General features: G+C 41.3%; 1 protein-coding gene across 1 annotated transcript in view; it reads right to left on the bottom strand.

Annotated features, from left to right (window-relative positions):
• The window catches only part of LOC307004875 (piggyBac transposable element-derived protein 4-like), a 145,283-nt gene that overhangs the window by 3,739 nt on the left and 118,262 nt on the right, over positions 1 to 23,282 (bottom strand). The gene's annotated exons all lie outside the window — the stretch shown is intronic.

Genomic DNA, 23,282 nt, shown 5'->3' on the forward strand with positions numbered 1-23,282 from the left:
CTGTGTCCTGTTATTTATCTTTTGGTATGCATTTCAGACAAAAAAAATGGTTAGGATTCAGGTGTAATTGCAAATAGTGATTAATCCTGATCAATCCACTGAAAATTCTGATTAATTTGATTAAATTTTTTTATCATTTGACAGCCCTAATAAATACATACAAATATAATTAAATAAATATATTAATAAACACATCCATATAAAAAAAAACACTAATTTACTATTTTACTACTAACTTAGCATCAGAAAAAGTCATTTGACGTCAGAAAAGCTACTGAATGTGTGTGGAGTTTGGAGCTTATTTTGAGTCTCTGCTGTTGAATTTGGCAATCAGCATCATCTTAACATTGTTCTCGGTTAGGCTTCGTCTGTGCTGTGTCAGAAGAGAAGAATAGTGGGGAAAAAGTCTCTCCACATCCACTGAAGTAGTGGGCAGATGCAGGTACAGTGCAGCCAGTGGGGCAAGTGTTGGCATTCGATCTTCCCTTGCAGCCCACCACTCCACTGCACTAACCTCACCTGCATCACTCTTGTCCATGCAGATGTAGCGATGCCACTCCTCTGCAGACACCTTGCTCAAAGCAGGGACAACTTGGACATAACTCTGCATATCAGGTTTTAAGCCAGATACCTTGGCTGGATCAAAGATTGGGAGGGCTTTAAATAGTTCAGTGGAAGGATGTCTCTCCATCACAGCCTGAAGCTTGGTAGAACATTGTGCCATTGCTTCTTTAAACATCTCAGAACAAGTGTACCGCTCATCATCATTTAAGACTCACATAGCCTTCACCATACCTAGAGATTGGCATGGAGTACTTTCCATAAGATCATCTCTCAATGCAAATCAAAACCAGCTATTAGGCTAACTGAAATAAAACCATGCCAATCTCTAGGTATGGTGAAGGCTATGTGATGATGTGGGGCTATTTTAATTCCAAAGGCCAAGGGAACTTTATCAGGATGCAGAGTATCCTGGATCCATGAAGTAACTGGCCATTAAAAATAAAAATCTGCCTGCATCTATGGGAATTTAACATAGGGGTGTCCAAACTTATGCACCCTGTATGTTAAGGAAGAACATTTATTTATTTACGATACATTATTCATTTACAAAGAAAATTGGTGTCCTTAAAGGTTGGATTTTTCCTATTTTTTTAAATTAAGGCATTAAGTTCAATTTCCAAAAGATGATTTTTTATTCCTCTTTTTAGTCAACTTTAGCATGGGTGTCTAAACTTATGCATAGCACTGTATAGAAGTTTGAGTTTTATGAAAATGTACAATGTAAAAATATAATTATTAATATTTTATATAAAATATATATTTTACAAAACATGTTTTACTCTAAAAATGCAAGAAAATCAAAGCCAAAAATCTGAACAAGCTGTGTTCTAATTTTTAGGTTGATATAAAAAAAATCTGTTTTCTGTAAGATTTTGTTTGGGCTCAGTACCATACTTTTTCTACATTCAATGCTTCCTTACTGACCATATAAGGGCGCCTCCATTTCCATATATGGTTTGAGTGATCTGAACTATATATTTCCATAATTTTCATACAATTTATGAAGTAGACATCCTATTTAGAACTAGTATAGGTGGTTTGACATCATTTGATTTGAATTCAACCTCAAATAAATTCACAAAAAAACACCACGTGCGTTATAGCTAGCCGCCGCATCACAAATCAAGAAAAAATTATTTAAAAAAAATTCAGAGCTTTCTTTCTCATAAAATTGAATTGGTGTTATCTTTTGAACTCTTGGTATGAAAACAAACTGAGGTTTCTACCAATCTTTCATGATTTTTCATGTTCATTGCTATTTCAGAATAAAGACCTAAACACACCTAATGAGCATTAAATATTCTTGTTCAAAAATGATCAATTATTGCTCCTCTCTATAAATATTTTTTTAAACAATCACCAAATATGAAAACCAGAAATTGTAAGCTTTCAAATGATATATAGTTTGTCAATATTACTTTAGGTTTTTACTAAGATATTATTGTTTTAAATATCTAATGTCAAACGTCCCACTATTAGCCTATCAATATTACTTTGAGAAGTACGTTCGATTGTATAGTATATTTCTGTGATCATTAATATTCATCAAGTTAAACCGAACTTTTATTTTGACGGTTTCTGAGTGTATCTGATGCTGAAATGCAGAACGTCGTGTAATCAAATCTCCGGCACTCATTTACAGAGACTCGCAAAACTATCAGACTTTAATAGCAGGCTTTTAATATTCACAGACACTAGTCAATATATCGATTTGATATTATTATCGGCAGTAAGACAGAGTAGTTATTTCCACTTTGCGCCGGTATTGCGGTAGCAATAAACACAAACCAGCACTGTTCTCATCATGATTACTTTTTATTATTTTTCAACACAAAGAAAATAATACTTTCAAATATAGCTGCAAGCAGCGATTACGGGCCCAAGCCGGTGGCACCGCCACCCCGGTGCCTTTAGTTACACTAAAGGCACCAAGTGTCACAATCCACACTCAAGGAGACAAGGGAGATCCAATCGCAGTAAGTATTTATCCATACTCACAATCCAGTCCAGGCAGAGGTCATATAAGCAATCCAAAGACACCAGACAGGGACAAGAAACGGACAGGAACGGAAGTGTGGGGACATTAAACAAGGACTCCATCAAACACTGAAACTGACAGGGTATATATACACAAGTGCTAAACGAGATGATGAGAAACAGCTGAACACAATGAACACTCAGTGACAGACAGGATCATGGGAAATGTAGTAACAGAGTGTAGGACACCGTGCGGGAAGAGGACCTCTAGTGGTACCCAGGAAGCACAAACCAGACACTGTGACACCAAGGTGGCAGTGGCACCGGCTTGGGCCCGTAATCGCTGCTTGCAGCTATATTTATTTATATATATGTGGCGGTCAGTCAGATATTTTGGTTTGAATGTGGTTTTGTCTCTCTTGTCTCTCTCTGTGTGTGGGGAGGGAGGGAGGGAGGGCACACACACAGACAGCCCCCCCTTTTCTGTGTGTGTTTGGAGGGGAGCAGAAAGACTCACACTGATACAAGCTCTAAAGCAGACTTCTTCTCGACAGTCAAAGCGGGGTTACGTTATTGCCCGTCGTGCAACGGGGTGGTGGCTTTTTATATATATATATATATATATATATATAAATAAATATAGCTGCAAGCAGCGATTACAGGCCCAAGCCGGTGGCACCGCCACCCCGGTGCCTTTAGTTGCACTAAAGGCACCAGGGTGGTGGTGCCACCGGCTTGGGCCCTCCATCGCTGCTTGCAGCTATATTTATTTATTTATATATATATATATACAGATGGTACTCAACCAGAATGCCTATTACCGCCGCGACAGGCACCGCGGCAAAACTACCGCGGTAAAAATAATCCAGTCGCATTTCAAAGTCGTTCGCGAAATGACCGCCAGGTGGCGCAGAGGGACATTGTGCAAAACAGCAGCTATTGCCGTATTTTGAAATGTAAGCGGGGTTAATGTCAATTAACAGATGAAATAGGCTACTATAGAACATTGTTTAGGACAGAAAAATAGAATCATAATTTAAAAATAGAGACGAGAACAATATAGCCTTTATTTCATATTGTAGCCTAGACGTCGGTGGGCGACATAAGCCTATTGCCCGTTGGGAGCTGCGTGATAAAATAATAATAATAACAAAAATAACGAACAAAAATAAATTAGGTGCAAAGAAGCTTATTATTTGTTTACTACTCTATTGAGGAATGAGACGAATGATGAGCGCTTCTCTGGAACAGATTGGATAAACCATTTCTAAATGAGTAAATTCATGGCCGAGTGGTAGAACTTACGTATCGGTAATTTGAATGACACGGGTTCGAATCCCGTACAAACAAAGATTATTGTACATTTTATATTAGCCTATTAATGCATGTCATAGCCTATTATTAATGCAGACAATCAAACAAACAAATTTTTTTTTTTATACAGGATAGCCTTTTTTTTTGGTTCCTATAAAGAGTTTGTAAAAACATGGTTTTAAGCAAGGTGCGATTTGCCAGGGGGACGGGGATTTCCTTCTGGTCTAAACATCCCTGCTTCTGCTGAATTATTTTAATCCCCCCTCCCTCCACAGTAACCAATGCTATAAATTACTTCACCAATAGACCATTTAAAATATATAAAATAAAGATATGCAACAGGCACGTTTAAACGACAAACAATAAAATCAGAACCAGTTTCAGTTACGTTCCAGTGCCTTAATGCATGCACGGCTTTCAAAATGTCACAAAACGTTTTGAGATTATTTTGAATGAAATATTGAAGTTTATAATTAAGTATTTTGGCACTATCCATTGTTCTAAAGTCTGGTTTTATTCTGGCATGTTGAAGTGTTCGGCAGACGCGGCTGCGCGTTCATTTGGATTTATTTTTCTCATATCAGACAGCTAAAATAACTTAGGCCCTAATAGGCTACTCCGTAGTTTTTTAGTCATACAGATCAGAGTAGAGTAGCCTACATCGTTCAAAACTGTAAACTTTTATTCATATTCAAACTTTTATTCGAAAGTGTATCTGTCGTCTCTGTCTCCGGGAACTGCGCGTCACAAAAATGAACCAAAAGCCACTTTCCTCCGCTCAGTCACGATAAGAAATCGGCTATGTCTAAAGCCTTTAAATGTCTAAATATTTAATAAATGTAATCTGATTAGGTAATCCGTAGGAAACCGAGAGGTGCAGAGGATCTACTCAAACTAGCTGTGAGCGCTTCCCAATGATGAACGGACAAGGGTGAATATCTCGCTATAATTAAATGTAGTCTAGGCAAAATCACCCTGAATTAAATTGTACAAACAGATCAGATCATTTATTTGTCGAAATGTTGCGATATTGTTTCATTTAAGTTCATAATTATTTTATAAATGTTATTTAGTTTAGCAGCAGCAAGCACTGTGGTTCGAGATTTATATATAAAAAAATAATAATAGCTAATTCACAAATCGCGCACCCCGGTTGTAAGGATCCAATGATCCCCTTGGAATTTAACATTGAGTTGAACATTGTATTCATGACAACAAATGAACATGCGTTTGAACAAATGAACATGAACAAATGAACATGCGTTTGAACAAATGAACATGAACAAATGAACATGCGTTTGAACAAATGAACATGCGTTTGAACATGCGTTTGAACAAATGAACATGAACAAATGAACATGCGTTTGAACAAATGAACATGCGTTTGTATTTAGGTTTGCTTGGAAAAAGCTGGCCCAAACCGAGGTAGTGTTTTATTTCTTCAATTATTGAAATAATTAAATGTTTATTAATATACTTTTATGACAGAAATATTAGCCTATTAGCCTACATGTAGCCTAAATAATTAAATTATTTCATTATTAACACTTTACTAGCCTAATGCTATGTCTAGAATTAAGTGTGAATTGCGACTTCTCTTTGTTTTAAGTCGGTCTCAGACTCAGATAGCCTGTGGGGGGTTGGGGGTTCAGGAGGTGTTAAATGTTCTGTTCATATGCAGAGTGAGCCTGATGACCAGGCAAAGGCAAAATACTTTTAAAGATAAATCTCTCGATGTGTCCAAATGTAGGCCCTTAAATTATAAATATTGTAGTTTTATGTATTGTAGGCTATTTAAAGGGGTTTCACACACACTTTCAGTTGAAGTGTTCAATCCATTTGTTTCAACTGGTTTTGTAGAATTTTAACATGTTTGAGCAGTGTGTTCGTCAACAATCTGGCATTATCTAAACATGAACTATCGACGAAACGCGTTCTTGCCAACTAAACGAATGCAAGTGAGCAGCAGATACAGAGCGCTTTTATTCGCGATCCACCTCGTTTTATTGTACAGTGAATTCAACCAGGCATTCTGTTTGAAGCAAGACTCAATCATTTGTTACATTTTTTTTTTCGTGATTTGTATGGATGACACACAGCGACATCAGTATTATCTGTATAATGGGGTTTTATCCTGAAATCTTGTTTAATGTCGAGAGAGACCCCGGCGCGCGCAGTGCAGGGAGACTAAATAAACTAAAATAAAAGAGATCCAGCGCAAGAGAGAAGCAAAGAAAATCTTAATTTATGTTGCTTTGAACTATTTTCGTTTTGTAGACTAGCCTACTGTTTGTTTATTTAGCTGCAATTTCTTTGGCAATACAGATTTAAAATGTCGCAAGAATAAGATTATGTTTCTTACTTAATAAACTCTAACTCGATGCAACCCTGTTTTAAATAAATAAACTGCCCCCGACACTTTATTTAAACCTTGAAATGTCCAGGATCTGTTTTTAAAAATTTCTTCCTTTGCTATGGCGGGTATCAATTGTCAGTCATCTCAATTTCGTGGATGATTCACAAAACAATAATTTAGCAGATTAAAGATAGCTTCGTCATTTTCATTTTCTGACGCGATCGGCTGAAGTGATAGTCTTCTTTCATCAGTTTTGTCGTCTGTGCAGCGGCTCTACTAGCACTAGGAAAGTAGCAAATGTATGTTGTAATGTGCCATTGATAATTAAACAAAACGCTTGACTTCAATAAACAGTTACCTATCTAAGCATCAAGAATGGTAAAACATTTAACGCTGTCAGCCAAAGCTAATGAGATTCGATCTCGCATCGCTTGAAGCTCCGTGAAGCTCGTGCTGTTGCGTTGTCCACTGCGCTATCGTCGGTCCGCTGAAAAGATGTTGCTCTTGCAAAGCCTCATTGATGTAGCCTAATATTTTTCTATTGCAATGTTTTGTGTTGAAATGTTTTCATTATTTATTAAATGTATTAGGCCTACATTTAATTTCAGTCTTGTGATTATATGAATTCATTTAACTACATGTTTAACTTGAATTGATCTGTTATCACATTTCAATCCCTCTCAATGAGCCGCGGCGCGGCGGTAGATTACGCAATAGAGAGAATAAACTGACACTTTTCAAAGTCTGCGATTGTAGCGCCTCTTAGCGGTCAAAGGCAGCAAATACACCCCCGCAATTTTACCGCCGCGTCTCATTCTGGTTGAGTACCATCTGTATATATATATATATATATATATATATAAACCGCCACCCCGGTGCCTTTAGGGTTCCTGTGCACAACGGGCAATAACGTAACTCCGCTTTGACTGTCGAGAAGAAGTCTGCTTTAGAGCTTGCATCAGTGTGGGTTCTGCAAGAGTGCGCATCGAGGGCACATATAAGAATTTTTTTTATATATATATATACCGGTAAGTGTGTATACCCCCCCCCCCCCTATTTTTAACATGTATATTATTATTCTATATATAATAATAATAATATATATATATATATATATTATAAAAAAATTTGGATGCTAAACTATTCTTTATTATAGGCTTTGTATTTCACTCACGTTCCAATATTTACATTTACATTTATTCATTTAGCAGACGCTTTTATCCAAAGCGACTTACAAATGAGAAACAATAGAAGCAATTAAACTAGCAGTAGGACAACAGTATGTAAGTGCTATGACCCTTCACAGTACAATCCAACGTACAGTACTTTTTTTTTTTTTTTTGTTAGAATAGAGAAGAGAGTGTTAGTATTACTGGATTAAATGCTGCCGAAAAAGATACGTCTTCAGCAATTTCTTAAAAATGGGTACGGACTCAGCGGCTCTGGCTGAGTTAGGCAGATCATTCCACCAGCAGGGAACAGTCATGGTAAAGGTCCGAGAGAGAGATTTTGTGCCTCTTTGAGATGGCACCACAAGACGGCGCTCACTTGCAGAGCGCAAGTTTCTGGATGGCACATAAGTCTGAAGTAATGAGTTCAGGTATGAGGGAGCAGTGCCAGTGGTTGTTCTGTAGGCAAACTTCAGTGACTTGAATTTGATGCGAGCGGCAATCGGCAACTAGTGCAATTTTGTTAGGAGAGGAGTGACGTGTGCTCTCTTCGGCTCGTTGAAGACCACTCTAGCTGCAGCATTCTGGATCAGTTGCAGAGGTTTGACAGTGCAAGCTGGGAGACCAGCCAGGAGAGCATTACAATAGTCCAGTCTGGATAGAACAAGCGCCTGAACAAGCAGTTGTGTAGCATGCTCTGATAGGAAGGGCCTGATCCTTCTGATGTTGTACAAGGCAAATCTGCATGACCGGGCAGTGCTAGCAATGTGATCTGTGAAATTCAATTGGTCGTCAATTACAACTCCAAGGTTCCTGGCTGATCTTGATGGAGTTATGGATGATGAGCCTAGCTGAATGGTGAAGTTGGGATTAAGTGCTGGGTTAGCCGGGATTACGAGTAGCTCTGTCTTCGCAAGGTTTAGTTGAAGGTGGTGGTCCTTCATCCAGCCAGAAATGTCTGTCAGGCAGGCTGAGATGCGAGCGGCTACCGTTCGATCATCCGGCTGGAATGAGAGGTAGAGTTGTGTGTCATCAGCGTAGCAGTGATAGGAAAAGCCATGTTTCTGAATCACAGATCCTAGTGATGTCATGTAGATGGAGAAGAGAAGTGGTCCAAGCACTGAGCCCTGAGGCACACCAGTAGCTAGATGTTGGGTCTTAGACGCCTCACCCCTCCACGACACCCTAAAGGACCTACCCGAGAGATAAGACTTGAACCACTGGAGTTCAGTTCCCGAGATTCCCTTCATCTTTAGGATTGACAGGAGGATCTGGTGGTTAACTGTGTCAAAGGCAGCAGACAGATCCAGCAGGATGAGAACTGAGGACTTGGAAGCAGCTCTTGCCAATCTCAGAGCTTCAATTACTGAGAGCAGAGCAGTCTCAGTCGAGTGTCCGCTTTTGAAGCCAGACTGATTGCTGTCCAAGAGGTTGTTCTGCGTAAGAAAGGAGGAGATCTGGTTGAAAACAACTCGTTCAAGTGTTTTTGCGACGAAAGGAAGAAGAGATACCGGTCTGTAATTCTCTAGATGTGCTGGATTTAGAGTGGGTTTCTTAAGCAGTGGGGTTACCCGAGCCTGCTTGAATGCTGTGGGAAATGTACCAGTGTGAAGAGATGTGTTTATGATGTGTGTGAGTGTGGGTATAACAGAGGAAGAAATAGCTTGAAGTAGGTTAGTGGGAATGGGATCAAGCGGACAGGTAGTAGGGCGATTGGAAAGAAGGAGTTTGGAGACTTCTGTCTCTGAAAGCAAGGAGAAGGAAGGTAGAATGTGTGTGTTAGCTGGTAAAATGTGTTAGTTTGTGGATTGGTAAATTGGCCGCTGATGGTGGTAGTTTTGTTTATGAAGAATGAGGCAAAATCATCAGCTGTTTGGGTTGATGAAGGAGGAGGAGGAGGAGGGTTAAGAAGGGAGGAGAAGGTTTTGAAAAGCATGCGAGAGTCAGAAGAATTGTTAATTTTGTTGTGATAGTAAGTAATTTTAGCAGTAGATATGTTAGCTGAGAAGGAAGAGAGGAGGGATTGATAAAGATCAAGGTCAGAATGATCTTTGGATTTGCGCCACTTCCTCTCTGCACTCCTGAGTTTAGCACGGTGTTCACGGAGAACATCCGATAACCAGGGGGCAGAGGGAGTGGGGCGGGCTGGCCTGGAGGAAAGGGGGCAGAAGTTGTCCAAGCAGGATGTTAGAGTGGAGAAAAGAGTATCAGTGGCATTGTTAGTATCTAGTGCTGAAAGCTGGTCTGGTGGAGGAAGTGTGGATGAGACCAAAGAGGATAGGCGAGAGGGTGAGAGTGGATTGCTTGACTCTCCTCCGCCGCTTGACTCTCCTCCTCCGCTGCCGCTTGACTCTCCTCCTCGCTGCCGCTTGACTCTCCTCCTCCGCCGCCGCTTGACTCTCCTCCGCCACTTGACTCTCCTCCTCCGCTGCCGCTTGACTCTCCTCCTCCGCTGCCGCTTGACTCTCCTCCTCGCTGCCGCTTGACTCTCCTCCTCCGCCGCCGCTTGACTCTCCTCCTCCGCCGCCGCTTGACTCTCCTCCTCCGCCGCCGCTTGACTCTCCTCCTCCGCCGCCGCTTGACTCTCCTCCTCCGCCGCCGCTTGACTCTCCTCCGCCGCTTGACTCTCCTCCTCCGCTGCCGCTTGACTCTCCTCCTCGCTGCCGCTTGACTCTCCTCCTCCGCCGCCGCTTGACTCTCCTTCCCCGCTGCTTGACTCTCCTCCTCCGCTTGATAGAGGTCGACCGATTTTTTGCATTTTTAACATAATCGGCATCGGCCAATATCCACCTATATCAAGCCAATTATTAGGCAGGCGCACACGTGTACGACGCACCTCACGCACGCTGCCCCTAGAGTCATTTTCCAGCAGAGTGAGCAGACCACAGACCTTCAGCTTCCAGTGCATAAGGAAAACGGTAAGGATTCCATTCTTATAACTCCTTTATATTTAATTAAAAACTTTTGATATGTTACTACTGCCGACTTCGAGAAAAAACATGAATAGGCGACATGACATTCGGCTACTTTGGATATTGATAGCGTAGTTGAGGTTGCATTATCACAGCAGAAGGGTTGCTATCATGTCACAACAAGTAAGCAAGAATTTTGCAATTACAGACAGTCAATTTGAGACTTATTTTTTCTGTTTGTGTGTATTATATTTGAGAGGGTTGTCACTCAATGCTGAGAAATAACAAGTAATAAAAAAGAGAACAACGCACTATAAGCTATTGAAGGACTGGCTTGCTTTGCTAGCGTCGTCGCGGCACTGGTGCCTTAACGACCGTTATCTACCGGACCGAATATCAACACGGATTTCTGTGCTTCATTTCGGTGCTACTGTTATGCATTTGTTTCTCTTGGATGCTCTGAAAACGGACGTTAGAATAACAGAAACACCGCTTCGCTGCATGTGACGCTAGTCAGCGGCTAACTTTAGCATACCGTTAGCTGCAATGTAAAGATTGCAATGCTGGAAAATGGTGTGTGTGTGTGAGGGAGAGGCGCGGGAGCGAACGCGAAGTCAAAGAGTGTTTACTTATATTTGTGTGTGTGAGAGAGAGAGAGAGAGGGGCGCGGGAGCGATCGAGAAGTCGCAGTGTGTGTGTGTGAGGCGCGGACGCGATCGAACAGTGGAAACGTACAATTTACTAGTACGTTATTGCTACTACCAGTGTTTTCTCTAGGATTTTTTCCAGCTGTGGTGGCAGGCCCATTTCCCCAGGGGGAGGGGCGCCGCCCATGAGTGATATTCCCATGGGCCACGCCCCCTTGCCCCAGGTGTTTAAACCTCCCCTAAGTATTATAATTAGGGATGGGTATCGATTCAGATGTTCCGATTCGATTTCAGTTCGCAAGCTCTCAATTCTCAATGAATATAGATTTAACACAAAACCTATATTTATAAAAAAGAAAAGTGAACATAAGTTTACGAGTGGTTAATTAATAAAAATAAATTAAGAGCCAGTATATTAAACTCTTATTATTTTAGGTACACTTGGGTACATTAAAACAGAACCCAACCATATCAAATGCATACAATGAATAGACCGGATTTTGATGCAAGATGGAAAATTGATTATTGAAAAAGTCAGAACAGTCTCATGCCTTGATCAAACAGGATCAGGTTCTTTAATGTTTAAGATAAAACAAACATAAAATCTCACAGCATTAGAGTAACATGGAGGCTGCAAACCTATGAAGTGTAGGAAAACTAATACTGGCTTTTGGGTGATATATAAATAAATATGGGGAAAAAAATCAATTCATAGCCTTTGAGAATCGATATTGAACTGACTACTTTTCAAAAAACGATTAATCGGAAAAAAATTTTTCTAATATGAAAGGTTCCAATTTACAGCAGAGCAAAGCGATTATGCGCATCCCGTGCGCCGAATGATGCACTTGAAGCAACTCAATGTCACAGCGTGCAGCGCGTCGCATTGAAAAGTTAAAAGCACAAAGCGAAGAGATATTTGATGTTTACTGTATTATAATTTATATCTATGCAACAGTTTATTGAGCCTTTTCTTTTAACAGTTTAAAATTTCAGTTACAGTGCGCATGAAGAACAATTCATAGTGCTCTCTACTCCAGTGCTGTAATCTAACAGAACTAACGCAATAAACTCCAGCAAGATAAAGTAATTTTATGCAAACCATAGACCTTTATCTACAAATAAAGTATAATAATGTGAACATTGATCTTGGAGAGAGTCATCGTGTTACGCCCGTTTCACACATAGCCTACTCCGTTTGCAGTGCGTTTGTGGTGCGTATTTTTCCCCGTACCCATGTTAACAGCGTAACCGAACGCGACGCGCTGTTTGAATTCTGAATGGAGAATGACTGAGGAGAGAAGAGTTTTCGTTAACTTTAGCTTAACGACTTAAATATAAATTTTTTACCTCACATTATGCTATCGAATGACTTTAGAAGTCTTGGAATATAGCGCAGGAAAACTTTATGGTGCTTTACAATGTTTTTTATGCCTTTAGTGGGGCTTAACAATAACACAATAGTATGCACAATTATCGGACCTCACTGAGAAGCTGCAGCCGTGGCGGGAGGATTTTTGGTGTGGCGGCCCACCACGGCAGAATGAACGTAGCGGAAACACTGTACTACTATATTATTAAATCATTCAATTTTGACCATATGGCCTAAAGTTTTTTTTCCCCCTTTTTTGCGATAATTAGGTTATGTCCATTTAGCTTTGTCCATCAAACAAAACAAACAAACCATAAATACATGTTTCAGGACAGTTCTTGGGAAGAGGAGAGAATTTTTTTTAGTCTTGTATTACTTACAATGCACTGAATTATGAAAAAAATTGTAGATTTATATCTATACCTATCTATAAAATGACTTGAAGATGATGTCAAGATACTATACAAAAAATATTAACATAACCTTTTATTTTTCCCCTTTTTTAGTCATTACATAATGGCTGAAAAGAAAACCACCCCCTTATGGCAGCGCTTCACCCAGCCAACACCAGGGAAGGCCAAATGCAATATAACAGAAGTGTGATAAATGCTGCTAAGTGCACTAAACTTAATTTTTTTCATTGAAAAGTTTATTTGACAGCTTATTTTCTTCTTACCTGTTTCGTTTATTTAATATATTTGTTATACATTATTTATACAATGTTTTTACATTATACATTTTTAATTTAGTGTACAAGTTCAGATTGGTGTGTTCAATAAATGTTTTTGTTGAGAAATTTTGTCTTAGTAATTATTTGTGTACTTAAATTATATCAAATAGAGGTTAAAAACAAGCACATATCGGCCAAATTAAATCGCCAGCATTTATCGGCCATCGGCCGACCCAGATTTTTAAAAATCGGCATCGGCCTGAAAAAACTCATATCAGTCGACCTCTACCGCTTGACTCTCCTCCTCCGCTTGACTCTCCTCCGCCGCCGCTTGACTCTCCTCCTCCGCTGCCGCTTGACTCTCCTCCTCCGCTGCGGCTTGACTCTCCTCCTCCGCCACCGCTTGACTCTCCTCCTCCGCTGCCGCTTGACTCTCCTCCGCCACCGCTTGACTCTCCTCCTCCGCCACCGCTTGACTCTCCTCCTCCGCCGCCGCTTGACTCTCCTCCTCCGCTGCGGCTTGACTCTCCTCCTCCGCTGCGGCTTGACTCTCCTCCTCCGCTGCCGCTTGACTCTCCTCCTCCGCCGCCGCTTGACTCTCCTTCTCCGCCGCTTGACTCTCCTCCTCCGCTTGACTCTCCTCCTCCGCCGCTTGACTCTCCTCCTCCGCTGCGGCTTGACTCTCCTCCTCCGCTGCGGCTTGACTCTCCTCCTCCGCTGCCGCTTGACTCTCCTCCTCCGCCGCCGCTTGACTCTCCTTCTCCGCCGCTTGACTCTCCTCCTCCGCTTGACTCTCCTCCTCCGCTGCTGCTTGACTCTCCTCCTCCGCCGTCGCTTGACTCTCTGCCGCCGCTTGACTCTCCTCCTCCGCCGCTTGACTCTCCTACTCCGCCGCTTGACTCTCCTACTCCGCCGCTTGACTCTCCTACTCCGCCGCTTGACTCTCCTACTCCGCCGCTTGACTCTCCTACTCCGCCGCTTGACTCTCCTACTCCGCCGCCGCCTCTTGACTCTCCTACTCCGCCGCCGCCTCTTGACTCTCCTCCTCCTCCGCCGCTTGACTCTCCTACTCCGCCGCTTGACTCTCCTACTCCGCCGCCGCCTCTTGACTCTCCTCCTCCTCCGCCGCTTGACTCTCCTACTCCGCCGCCGCCTCTTGACTCTCCTCCTCTGCCGCCGCTTGACTCTCCTCCTCCGCAATCGCTTGACTCTCTGCCGCCGCTTGACTCTCCTCCTCCGCCGCTTGACTCTCCTACTCCGCCGCCGCCTCTTGACTCTCCTCCTCCTCCGCCGCTTGACTCTCCTACTCCGCTGCTTGACTCTCCACCGCCGCTTGACTCTCCTCCGCCGCCGCTTGACTCTCCGCCACCGCTTGACTCTCCTCCTCCGCCGCTTGACTCTCCTTTGCCGCCAGCGCTTTACTCTCCGCCTGCTGCATCGTTTGACTCTCCGGTTGCTGTGCTGTGGAGGTTGCTATAATACAAGTTTACTTTCATTTAAAATCTGTACATATTAACAAAGAAATATACATGTATTTTAAATATTCATAATTTCAAAACCAAAACATTACTTTAGAGCCCTACATTTCAGCCCGAGCCCAACGGGCCCTGACTTATTTACGCCCCAAGGGCCGGGCTTCAGGCCAATTTTCACGTCATAGTTCACACGCGGGCCGGGCCTCGGGCCTGTTTTAGGCTTATCCTTCTTTTTATATTTTAGACATGTATTAAAATTAAATATGAGAAGATGGAAAAACAAACATAGAAAGACGTTTTTATAACCTATTACACTGACATATGACTGACACATGACAGTCTGCTCACACACACACACAGGTTTCCCGGTGGCACGACCCAAGATTCGCGCGACCGGCTCGCTCTGTTTTTAGTGTCCCCGCCAGCAGCAGAAGTATAGCGAGTGTGACTTCAGCGCAGCTGGAATAGTTAAAGAAAAAAGTACGACTGGATTAAAACCTTCCACTGTGGATGCTGTAGTGTTAATTTTGTCAGACGAGACAAGACGAAATATGTTCGTCAACGACTTTTTTTTCCATGACTAAGACGAGACGATGACGAGACTGCACTACTGTTCAAAAACGCTGACTAAGACTAAATTAACATGCATTATTGTTGACGAAAAAAGACGAGACGAAAATGTTTTGCATAAAATAAAAAATAAGATAAAATCTCTCTTCATTTTCGTCTACAATCGTCTCTGCTTTTTCATCAGCTGTTACGCCTTTAAAATATTCCGAATGAGTTCGCGCTGTTGCAAAAAAATAGCCTCCTGGAAGTTCCGGGAGTCTCCCGCATATTGATAGCGGCTCACTGATGCCCGCGAATTAGTTAAAATCTCCGGAATCTAGAGCGAGCGCGCCCGCGAGACAGAGACTGTGCTCCAAACCGCGTTGCGCGTGCACGGCGGAGAGAGAGCAAGAGACCGCGCGCGTGTGCCTCATGAAGTATCATCATGAAAAAAACTCAGCACCGGGGAGCACCCCAACCTGAAACGTCTTCCCGCGCCTTAACTTCAGTCGTCTGTTGGGCCCCAGCTTTTGAATTGTGTTGGTTAAAATAAAATACTCTTCAGAACAGGTTCCTCATTTGTAAATGTGTCTCCTCAGAAATTGAAAACCAGACATGTTTAACAGTTGCATTCAACAAAAATCATTCAACAAGTGTATTTTGTCAGGTTCTGACATGTAACCAATATTTGAGATATGTGAAACACTTTTATACTGAAATGTTAATCAGAAATAATCTCAGTAATAATGTGTTATTAAAAAAAAAAGACTATTTTTTTTTACTAAAACTTGACTAAAATGAAAATACTTTTAGTCGACTAAAACTTGACTAAGATACCTTAAGTTCTCTTTTGACTAAAACTAGACTAAAATGATGAGACTTTTAGTCGACTAAAACTAGACTAACAAAAAAAGATATGTGAATGACTAAATATGATTAAGACTAACAAGGACATTTGGCACAAGACTAAGACTAAGACTAAATTAAAAATAGGTGACAAAATTAACACTAGGATGCTGTGATTTTTCTTCACAATGCTCTGTGAGACTGTTCTTAGCCATGTTAGGGGCTGTCTTGTTGTTTTTCGTTTGAAAACGACTTTATTTTCATTAGTCTGTTGGAAACTATTGGAAATAAGAATGGCCATGTTCTGTAGTGAAGACTTGATTTTTGCGGTAAGATAATCTGCATGTTTGTTTTTAATTTAATGTCATTTATTTGATTTGTTTAGATTGTAGGCTATAGCTCATTTTTGTTTGCGAGCGCTGTTGCGACTGTGAGCAGCAGAGCAGTTTGCCTCAGCTTTTAAAAAATGATAATAAACGTTTAAACTAACTGTCTGTGTAATATGCTTAAGTTGTTTTATATCTATGGCTTTTATTGTAGCCAAGTAAAGTGTTGATTTGAGAGGCTAAATGGATCAAACATGTTTAACTCGCTGTCGACTGCTTAGTCGTCATACATTTTTTGTCATCTTCTCCAAAATAATTTTAGTGACAGGAGTGGGGTGCAGATGGGTAATTATATCTGCAACCCATTTATTCAAAGCTCTTTTATCTGCCTTGTATAAAAATAATTTAGAATAATTAAGAATAAAAATAATTTTTGAAGCTGCCAAATTTGAGGGACCTAAAGAAAAAATAAATAGAATTGAACATTTTACACCAGTATTCTCTTCATCTGTGTTGTCAGAATGGGCTAGATTGTATGTTATATTCATTTTATACAGTTCAATAAACAAGAACTTAATATTGTTAATTACATTTTAGACAAAAATTAGATCTTTTTTTATATATAAATGTAAGTTTAACTTAAGTTTAAATATATATATATATATATATATATATATATATATATTAGGGGTGTAACGGTACGCAAAAATCACGGTTCGGTACGTACCTCGGTTTTAAAGTCACGGTTCGGTTCATTTTCGGTACAGTAAGGGAAAGAAATGCAAACATTAAACTGCTGGTTGTTTGAATGTTTACTATAAACTTTTTTTTGTTACAATTTGTTTACACTTTTTTTTAAAACTTTTTTTTATAAAATATAATATATATATTTATTATTAACGTTTTAATATTATATATATATATATATATATATATATATATATATATATATTTAATAAAAAAAAAATTATAAGGAATAAAATGCAGCTGCAAAGTTCTCCACTAAATAAAATACTCCTAAACCAATATCACATAGAATATAATGAATAATATAAATAACTATGGATTACAGACAGTGAGTGCAGCATTACCAATCCCAGTTTGTATGTAGTTCTCAAAGAGCTTTGTATAGATATGCGTGTTGCACTTGAGCTTGAGCGCGTGAATTTTATTTATTTATTTTTTAAATCACTTCAGCGGAAATCCCGCCCTGCAGCCGATTTCATTGGTTTAGGTTACAGTGACGGGTAGGTTTAGGGATCAGGTGATTGTTTGACATGAGCATGACCAATGAAAACTTTAGAGTCAGCTGCAGGGCGGGATTTCCGCTGAAGTGGTTTGGAGGAAAAAATAATTCACGCGCTCAAGCTCAAGCGCAAAAGTGCAACACGCATTATCTACAAAGCTCTTCGATATCTATGGCAACACAACGCGGAGACTTCCGACACTTAATATGTTCGTGTGGAAACTCGGAATTGACGTATATTCCGCAGAATCCGCACACTAAACTAGCCTAATTTACGTGAAAGATTGCATTCGGTACACATGTGCACCGTACCGAAGGTCCTGTACCGAAACGGTTCGGTACGAATACATGTACCGTTACACCCCTAATATATATATATATATATGATTCAGTCAATAAGTTAAGAAATCATTAATTATTACATTAATTATACACACATTCATTGTTTTATTTCATATTGAGAAATTGTGATGAGCCACAATGTAGTAGTAATTAATTCATTTGTATTGTTAATTATAGATTTATTTGGGTGTTTATTATATAATTGTGCGTGGATTTTAAACAATTCACCTTTGGCTAAGCCCCGCCCCCCTTAGTTACTGTTGCTACCTCCGACAACTTCATCTGCGCTCTGGTTTGGTATCAACATGGCTTATGCTGTGACGGCTCTTCCTGATTAAATTTTATCAAACTTTTATAAAGCAGCAAATAAAGTGTCCGATAGAAGTAGGCAAAAGGGGCTGCAGTGTGCGTTTGAAGGCTTTATTCAAGACATACGGTGAAACGCAAGCAACAACAAGGCATCCAAATAGAGGCAAAAGGCAAAAGCATAACGGTCACAGTCAAAAAATGAACCACCGCATATCCTAATCGAGACAGAGGCTGGGACTAACAATATCAGGAGAAACACTGTTCATGCAAAGCTGGGTAGGTCTCTATTCACTTCTATAATCGTTATTATTTACAAAGCAAACGGACTACACGAGTATAAAGTTGTATTTATTAGCAGCGTGTGCTAGCGTATCAACAATTAGGGCAGAGAACCGAAATCATAATATAAAACAGCATTAAACTGTCTAACTAGTATAAATTAACAGTAAGGTTAAAAGGTAAATGTATCTTAGAGCAAAAGTGAGATTGTTGATCCTTGAGGGGTTTCGCTGACTGAGGACGTCCACACAGTTTAATCCAAAGACGACACTTGTCAGTATTTAACTTCGGTTTTGGGAAGGGGTAAAAACGGACACCCCCCTCCAACCTCTCTGGGAAACGCGTATCTGTGTTACAAATGCCCCAGGCACAACGTTTAACCATATTTTTTATAAAACGACGACGTAATAGCCTGCCGAGACCAAAAATATGAGCCTCCTACGTTGAAGTCAATGGAGCGCTGTGAAAAAGTGTCGGACCCTCTGTGGGAGCTCGTTCTTGGCTGCGCTGTGATTGGTCAATCTACATTCTAGGGCGTGGCTTAGCCAAAGGCGAATTAGGCTATAAAACAAACCAATCTGGAAACACTGTTCTTTATCTGAACATTTACGTATAATGTTAGATAATAGTTGTGGGCTAATATAATACTGAACATATTACATTCCCATATGATTGTACCTTACATGATTATATGCAACAAAAATGAACTTGAATTCAATTAGCTAACTTTGTTAGCCTGCACATTTGGTGCAGCAAGCTATATTTTTAATAATGTCTTATATCATTTACAGTCATAAGAAATGGCCACCTTACACATCTAAATGTTCTAAACACAACTTATTGTCCCGATTCAACAGTTTTTGATGTGTAAATTTAAGGCCCCGTTTACACGATGGGAAAACGCAGATATTTCTCTGCGTTTTGGCCTGTCATTTACACGAAAACGCCGTTTTTATCCCAGAAAACGATCATTTCTAAAAACTCCGGCCAAAGTGGAGATTTCTGAAAACGCCGGTTATATGTTGTCGTGTCAACTGGGAGAAACGGGGTTTTAGGTTCTCTCTTGTCGATTCTGAGGATTCTGATTGGCTTGCATGGCTTTATCCTTCTCCCTACACTGCCGCCCATAGGTTTAGCATAGTTATAAAGGCGCTCAACGGCGTATTTATGCGGGTTGTGTGCACGATGTTATTATTGAAAACGGAGGGGGAGAAATATTCGTTTCTCTAAATACCCGGCTATGTGTAAATGTGGCCTAAGAATAGTATCCATCTCTATCAATTAACTCTTCTACTTACCGAGTGGAAAATCGCAATGTACCTTGGGAACGCCCCATACCGTGACGTCATAATTTATCGCCCCATACAGCTTTATTAATTATTTTAGAGGATTTAATAAATATAAAAAATATATAAAAAAAACTTTGATTAATTCAACACAATCGTAGCATATTACATATTAACATAAACAAACCTCCGATAACGTTATCCAGCATGCTCTAAAGCAGTGTAACCTATGTATCACCGTTGTTAAACTCACCTTTGAATGTTGTTTTACCTGCAGTTGAGCGTTGTTAATCTCACCGCTGAATGCGGTTGCACACCACGTGTATTGATAAACTCAGCGATGGATGCAGTTGCCTATGAACGCGCTAAACCTTTGCGCAGAAGACACTTTGATATCAGATTGCGAGGGTTTTTAAACATCAAAAACCAGTTGGATAAAGATTATCTGGGGGCCACCATTTGACTAGTCCTGGCATAGATAATTTATTGTAGCCTATTCCTTTTTATTTGTATTTATTGTAGTCACGTCCCATACACAGCAGATGACGTGTTGTGGTGTACTATACCCAATATGTCAAATTTCAACGCTGCAGGCTCCGGTTCAGAGTTCTATAGAAGTCTATCGGACTACCCTGCATGTTGGAAAATGAAGCCAAAGGTATACTAACCCAATGCGTTAAGAAGTGACGCCAGTCCTGGCCAAGCGTCCATATGTGACGAGTTGGATGGTTTTACAGTGAAGTTGGTTGAAAGCCACGAGCGTCTCTCACACACGATAAAGGGTGCGTGTTGCACATACTCCTCTGCGGGCTATTAAGGGATGATGGAGCCTATGTCACATATTGCCCTGTTTAATTAGGCCTACCAATATCATATCCAGGCTTATATAAAGTAGGCTATTCTACAGGTTAATTCAAAACAAAAGCAAATTTTCGGCACATTGCTGTTGCTGAAAGCGTCTGCTGTCACGCACTTGATTGGCCAGCAAAGTCCCACTGCGTCCTGTAAAACGCCTTTGGGTTGCATTGATGGTTGAAAGCCATGAGCGTCTCTCACACACGATAAAGGGTGTGTGTTGAATTCGGCCAATATACTCCTGCGGGCAATTAAGGGATGATGGAACCTATATATTGTCGTGTTTTAGTAAGGATATCTAGCGCACATTCACGTTTCACGAGTTTACATGTTAATGAAATCTGATGTAATATTATAATGCATATTTGGCTTGCTGTCCGGGGGGAGGGCTCCGAGCTCAGAATTCGGCCCGACCCCAGAGTACTCCCCCCATAACTTTAGAGATCATAGGTATCTATGAACGGACCCAGCCGAATGTGGTGTGAAGGGGTGGAGGTGGGATGCTGAGAAATTAGTCATGAGACAGGAGGTAAGGAAAGGCTTTATTTATACTGGCTCCTTCTTGTGCTGATTGGATGATTACCTGAACATGCTCCTCCCGAACTTTGTTACATAAAACTTCATTTAAATTGAATAGGCTACCACAGGCGAATTTAAAACTAAACTAAATTGTAGCCTACGCACGCTACTGATGCTGAAAGCGTCTGATATTACGCACTTGGATTGGCTAGCAAAGTCCAACTGCGTCCTGTAAAACGCGGGTGGGTTGCATTGGAGGTGGTTAAGCCGAGCGTCTCTCACAGACGATAATGGTGTTGAACATGGCAAATAGACTCCTCTTGAAAGATAAATAATGGAAAACAATGACCTCCTTAGGTGTAGGCAATCTAATCATAGAGGAAACATAATAGTCCTTGGGCCAAGACCCAAAATTTCACGTATTGGTACCATCTGGGTGGGCAAATTCTAGTTACAATTTTTTTAATCCTATGCACCCCTAGATAATGTTTTGACATGATAACCCTTGCCAACTTGCAGCTTAGTAGTGGTTATGACTGCTTGAAGTGACTGACCCCTGTCAGTGAAAGAAATAGTAAAAGTTCCTTCCATGGAAATAATCTGGTTCATCCAATTGATAATTTATCAAGTGGTTCATTCATCACAAATAAAGTAGGTTCTAAATTAGTGAAATAATGAGATAAAGGCAATAATTCCAAAATAGATGGCTAAATTTGGGAGTAATAGCATGTCAAACCGCAATACCACAATATCATGAAAGAGCATTGAGACGATGATTGATGAGCCAGTCAAAGATTAGAAAAACCACAATGTTTAATGTATGGTGAAAACAATGGTCATTACAAAATCATCACAAAATTTCAATAAAGTACTAGTCATCATCGTCTTCGGTATCAGACTCTGACAGCTGTGGAGCGGGCTCCTCCTCACAAGGTTGATTAGTACAGGTTTGCAGCTTGCACAGGTTGGTGCACCTCAGGCTGTTGGCGAGGCACATGCAATCAGGTAGCTTGCATGACCTGGTGCACTTGCAGGATAATAGCTGCAGGACGGCATCAGGTGCTGGGGTGCCTCGCATCCACTGGATTGTCAGCTGCCCATCTTCATCTGTGTTGCACCCATGCTCCTCGGGACTCGGCACAGCCGGCATGGTTTGCAGAGACCGCCTCCAGATAGCAGCCTGGTAGTTGGCTCGGATGGCGTGCATGAGGAGGCAATCTTCGCATGGAGGAAGCTGGCTGGATTCAACCTCTCCTCGCCTGACACAGAATAGTTGGTAGAGAAGAGCGTTGACCTCTGCAGTGCTGGTTGATGGCACATACATCTTACAGGTGGTTGCCTGCAGCTTCTCGAACAGCTCATCAGACACAGCCCATGACCGACCGAGCTCCAGGAAGGCTTCTCTGCAATATTCCTGTGATTTCAAAGTGGGTGCTGATTCAGGGCACCCACTTTGCCACGTCCCGCAAATGCACTGACAGTATCGCAGCCAGTGAAGGCATGCATTCCGAGCAAGGCATCTGCGGAACTGCTGCCGAGAGACTGGTGCAATTTGGATATGTCAATGTACCTCATTCTGTTCTGGGTGCCGCTCTTCTGGAACAGTGGGCATGGGATATCTCTGCTGAAGGCCAGAACCAGAACATCTGTGTCGTCAGCTGTGATGATCACCGCTTTGTAGCCTGACTCTGCTGCATGAAGAGCATGCACGTATCCGCTTCCTCCTGTGATGATTTCAGCTCTTCCCAGAGCTCTTTATCCAGCTTGAAGCAGTCTTCGCCACATGTGAGGTACAGAGTCTTGTCTTGGAGCTTCTCTCTGTGTTTGGGCTCTTTCCATTCTTCCACTAAGTAGGCGATCAGGCTTGTCTTGTTGGTAGCGCTGGAGAGCAATCTCCTCCAATTGCTGGATCTTGTGGCCTGACACAATGTTCTTGAACTGAATTCCTGTGTCTGTGCCTCTCTGATCAGCATCTTTGATTGACATGTCCTTGTACACATCAAAGATAACATCTATACGCTGGCTCTCTTCCCCCCTTTGTGCAGCACCTTGTCCAGAGCTGTGACAGCCAACTGCGCAAAGGTATTGTCTTGGCCCTTCAGTTTCTGTAACAGGCTCATTCCATCAATGACGGTTTTGATGGCTCTGGGATATCCTCAGCTGGGGACACGCTCTTCTCCAACTCTCTGGCCAAACTGCCTTGTTTGTCTTGCGTAGAGACCAATCCCCGTTAGCTAGGGCCCAAGGCAGAGGTCCCAGAGGATGAGCC

This window comes from Phoxinus phoxinus (assembly GCF_949152265.1).
Source record: "Phoxinus phoxinus genome assembly, chromosome: 9".
NCBI lineage: Eukaryota > Metazoa > Chordata > Actinopteri > Cypriniformes > Leuciscidae > Phoxinus > Phoxinus phoxinus.